General features: G+C 38.0%; 2 non-coding genes across 2 annotated transcripts; both read right to left on the bottom strand.

The window, feature by feature from the left end:
* Positions 1-1,466: 1,466 nt before the first annotated feature.
* LOC145127979 (small nucleolar RNA R71) lies at positions 1,467-1,573 on the bottom strand. Its single transcript, XR_013716582.1, has one exon. It is a non-coding gene; the product is annotated as a small nucleolar RNA R71 (small nucleolar RNA).
* A 2,790-nt stretch (positions 1,574-4,363) lies between these two features.
* Positions 4,364-4,470, bottom strand: LOC145128108 (small nucleolar RNA R71). The gene has a single exon (XR_013716709.1). It is a non-coding gene; the product is annotated as a small nucleolar RNA R71 (small nucleolar RNA).
* Positions 4,471-5,343: the final 873 nt, after the last annotated feature.

Below are 5,343 nucleotides of genomic sequence, written 5' to 3'. Positions count from 1 at the left end.
AGAGACTTCGATTGATACATTGAATTGGGTTTTACAAATTCGGCAATTCCACTATTATAAATGTTTTAGCTGATTTGGGGGTGACCATTAATCTAATTCCTTATTCCTTTTACAAGAAGCTTGGGTTGCTAAAATTAAAGAGCATTAGAATGATAATCCACTTGGTGAATCACTCAATTACCCATCCATGCGAAATTGTAGAAGATTTATTAGTCAAGGTTGGGAAATTCGTTTTTCTTGTTGACTTTGTTATGCTCGACATGAAAGAAGATGAGGACCTTCCCATTATTTTTGATCGATCATTTTTTAGCACCGTGCGAGCCCTTGTTGACATCAATGACTCCAAGCTTACACTTAGAGTGGAAATAAAAGAACACTAAATTGGAAGAACAAGGAACATGAAGAAGGAGTCAATGAGTTAGAAGAAATAGAGATGGGCCTAAGGACACTAAATTGGATAAAGAGTTTAGTGATGAAGAGGGGTGGGCAATTATGAAGATATTACGTTTGAGAATATGAAAATGGAAACAAAATAACATCATGAAAATGAAAATAAGGTTACAATGGATAGACAAAGAAAAGATTCGAAACACAAACACGAGGAAAGTGCCAAATAAAAAAGGAAAACACGAAGAAGCCGTATATAAATTGCACATCAAGGTTTTTGGCGATGTTGCCAGGGAGCAGCTTATTTTGGTTTTAATTTAATCACTTTTAGTTAATCGATCCTTTTTATGGGCTTAACACTGCAAAGATTTTCTACATCGTTTTAATTTTTATATGTATCCAACTGTCATGCCGTGGGCCCGATCTTCCACATCATGGTCACTATGCAAAAAGTTTTCAGTTTATTTGTAGTTCGTTTTGATTCGTTTATTTTCTATTTTATTCCAGTGATATATGACCATGGGATCACAGCTTCCTATCATACCACCACTCGAAGATCCAAAATCGGCTTTCCATAAAAAGAAAAATAAAAAGGTTGAGAAGTCAAGTAGTATTTTTCACTTGGATAAATCCAAAAGCTTTGAGAAGACTCTCGACAAGAAGGGCACTGGGTACGAGCTAGAAATTGAATACAATTCAGAAGAAGGATGTCACAACAATAACGATGGAGGAATACAAGAGGAGAGTGCGTAACGATAATGGTTCGGGTCTTGTTTCACCCACAATACCATCTGCCACAAACTTTGAGCTCAAGGGCCACATTCTTGCAATGCTCAAAGACATACCATTTTCTGGGAAAGATTACGAAGATGCCTTCAAGCACATTGATGAAATACTGGACGTTTCAAATTAATGTTCCAAATGTTTCAAGAGATGCAACTTTATTAAGGATGCTTCTTGTGACACTTAATGGAGATACAAAAATTTGGCTGAAGTCATTAGCACCAAGAAGAATATGAACCTGGCAGAACCTTTGTGAAGCATTCGTAGAATAATTAAGCCCTCCTTCAAAGATAGCCAAACTAAAAAAAAAGATTGTTAATTTCCAACAGAACGATGGCGAGTCCTTATACGAAGCTTGGGAGATATACAAGGGATTGCTTAGGAATTTCCCTCAACCTGATTTAAACATGCAACAAGAGGTTTCTATATTTTTGATGGGGTGAATGTGACCACAAGGCAACTTCTTGATTCTCAAGGACCAATGACGAAGAAAGATCCGGCTACAATCAAAGAGTTAATTATAGAATTCGTGAAGCACTCTAAAGAGTATCACAACCCTGGAGAGGATGTTACAAGAAGTAAAGGCAATGGAGCTATGGAGGATTTAGCAGTTGTGATCGCAAAACTAGAAAATATGGAAAGGAGGATGACAAGGATGGATCAATCTACACACGCAATACAAGTGGGTTGTGATAATTTAAATGGGCCGCATTTGACTAAGGATTGTAGGTTGGATGAGAATGGGAATCGGAAAGCTCAAGTCTGTTACTCGAGTGGAGACAAATATGATGAATGACTGGAGAAAGCCTAAGAAGTAATGTTTGTCTTATGAAAAATACAAGAAGGCCACGGAATAGAAGTTTAGACAAACGGGTCGAGGATTTTATCAAAAAGAACAACCACTGCCCTAGAACAAATCCGAGTTCGAGTCGATGCTTGCACACTTTGCTGCCGTTTCTGAGAAAAGGTATGACGCGAATGATGCTACAATAAGAAACCAACAAGCCCCAATAACAAACATTAAAACTCAATTGCGTCAATTGACCAAAGTCGTAAATGTGCAGTTACCACCTAAAAATACATATCCAAAACCACAATCTCACGTTATGTAAATATAAACTGAAAAAGAGGTTAATTATGAGCCATTCGTGATCCACGATATAGCTACAAGACAACCTGATCCACAGCCGGAAGTATCGAAGAACGAAGCAAAAGCAGAAAAGTGGTTTGCCTAGCGCCCACGACGTGGTGACCACGTGGCCACTGTAGAATGAAAACTCTTCTTCTTTGAAACCGTATCAACCTCCGCTTCCTTATCCCTCTCGAGCCATGCAAAACCCATTGGATCCGGAGCAGAAAAAGTTTATAGAACAAGTGATATCTCTTTTGATCAACGCCCCATTCCTCAAATCCATGGATAAACTTCCAAAATTTAAAAAATATGTAATGACCAATCAGAAGGAGTTGGAAAAAGCATCCACCATCGTGCTTAACGAACTATGTTCTGCTTCCATCATTCAAGGATTACCATAAAAAATGGGAGATCCGAGTAGGTTGGCTTTACCTTTTAAATTCGGCTATTTCACTATTATAAATGCTTTAGCTGATTTGGGGGTGAGCATTAATCTAATTCCTTATTCCTCTTACAAGAAGCTTGGGTTGCCAAAATTGAAGAGAATTAGAATGACAATCCACATGGTGAATCACTCAATTACCCATCCTAGCAAAATTGTAGAAGATTTATTAGTCAAGGTTGGGAAATTTGTTTTTCTTGTTGACTTTGTTGTGCTCGACATGAAGAAGATGAGGACCTTCCCATTATTTTTGATTGACCATTTTTGAGCACCGTGCGAGCCCTTGTTGACATCTATGACTCTAAGCTTACACTTAGAGTGGACAATGAATAAATAACTTTTGGGATTAACCAACGAGCAAGTCAAAACCAATCTATGAATGAAATAAATGATTTAGATTGGGTAACGGAGAGCAAGGAACATGAAGAAGAAGTCAATGAGTTAGAAAAATAGAGAAAATGATGTAGGTAGAGATAAAAGTTTGGAAGATACCACAAAAGTAAAAGGATGTTAAGCTCACAAAACCTCAAGCTTCAATTCTAATGAAATTTGAAGTATTCGCGTTCTCTACACCTAAAATGGAACTTAAGGACACTAAATTAGATAGAGAGTAGAGTGACGAAGAGGGGGAGGGCAATTATGAAGAATTTACGTGTGAGAATATGAAAATGGAAATAAAAGAACACTAAGAAAAGGAAAATAAGATTATGATGGATGGACAAAGAAAAGGGTTGAAACACAAACACTAGGAAAGTGCCAACAAAAAAAGGAAAAAACACGAAGAAGGCGTATATAAATTGCACATCAAGTTTTTTGACGCTGTTTCCGGGGAGGAGCTTATTTTGGTTTTAATTTAATTACTTTTAGTTAATCGATCCTTTTTGTGGGATAAAAACTGCAAAGAGTTATTTTTCTACATCGTTTAAATTTTTATATGTATCTAACCGCCACGTTGTGGGCCCGATCTTCCACATCATGGTCACTGTGCAAACAGTTTTCAGTTTATTTTTAGTTCGTTTTGATGCGTTTATTTTCTATTTTATTTCAGCGATATATGACTAGGGGATCACATCTTCCTATCATACCACCACTCGAAGATTCAGAATCGGCATTCCATAAAAAGAAAGATAAAAAGGTTGACAAGTCAAGTAGTATTTTTCACTTGGATAAATCCAAAAGCTTTGAGAAGACTCCCGGAAAGAATAGTACTGGGTACAAGCTAGACACTGAAGATGATTCAGAGGAAGGATGTCACAACAATGAAGATGGAGGAATACAAGAGTAGAGTGTGTAATGATAATGGTTTGGGTTTTGTTTCATCTGCAATACCATCTGCTATAAACGTTGAGCTCAAGGGCCACATTCTCGCAATGCTTAAAGACATACCATTTCCGGGAAAGATTATGAAGATGCCTTCAAGCACATTGATGAAGTACTGGAGATTGCAAATTAATGTTCCAAATGTTTCAAGAGATGCATCTTTATTAAGGATGCTTCTGGTGACACTTAATGGAGATACAAAAATTTGGCTGAAGTCATTAGCACCAAGAAGAATAAGAACCTGGCAGAACCTTCGTGAAGCATTCATAGAACAATTAAGCCATCCTTCAAAGATACCCAAACTAAAAAAGAAGATTATTAATTTCCAACAGAACGATGGCGAGTCGTTATACGAAGCTTGGGAGATATACAAGGGATTGCTTAGGAATAGCCCTGAACCTGATTTAAACATGCAACAAGAGGTTTCAATATTTTATGATGGGGTGAATGTGACCACAAGGCAACTCCTTGATTCTCAAGGACTAATGACAAAGAAAGATCTGACTACAATCAAAGAGTTAATTATAGAATTCGTGAAGCACTCTAGAGAGTATCACAACCCTCGAGGGGATGTTAAAAGAAGTAAAGGCAATGGAGCTATGGAGGATTTAGCAGTTGTGATGGCAAAACTAGAAAATATGGACCGGAGGATGACAAGGATGGATCAATCTAGACACGCAATACAAGTGGGTTGTGATAATTGAAATGGGTCGCATTTGACTAAGGATTGTAGGTTGGATGAGAATGGGAATCGGAAAGCTCAAGTCTGTTACTCGAGTGGAGACAAATATGATGAACGACTGGAGAAAGCCTAAGAAGGAATGGTTGCCTTATGGAAAATACAAGAAGGCCAAGGAAGAGAAGTTTAGATAAACGGGTCGAGGCTTTTATCAAAAAGAACAACCACCGCCCTAGAACAAATCTGAGTTCGAGTCGATGCTTGCACGCTTTGCTGCCGTTTCTGAGAAAAGGTATGACGCGACTGATGCTACAATAGGAAACCAACAAGCCGTGATAAAAATCATTAAAACTCAATTGGGTCAGTTGACCAAACTCTTAAATGTGTGCTTACCAACTAAAAGTCCCGATCCAAAACCACAATCTCACGTTGTGTAAATATAAACTGAAAATAGGTTAATTATGTGCCATTTGTGATCCACGATACAGCTACAAGACAACCCGATCCACAGCCGGAAGAAATGAAGAACGAAGCAAAAGTAGAAAAGTGGTTTTCCTAATGCCCACGACGTGGCGACCACGAGGCCACGTCGTGGCCACT

Source organism: Lactuca virosa, chromosome 7 (assembly GCF_052849685.1).
Source record: "Lactuca virosa cultivar CGN04683 chromosome 7, Lactuca_virosa_CGN04683_v6, whole genome shotgun sequence".
Taxonomy (NCBI): domain Eukaryota; kingdom Viridiplantae; phylum Streptophyta; class Magnoliopsida; order Asterales; family Asteraceae; genus Lactuca; species Lactuca virosa.
Note: the sequence above shows the minus strand (reverse complement) of the source record. Positions and strands in the feature narration are given on the sequence as shown.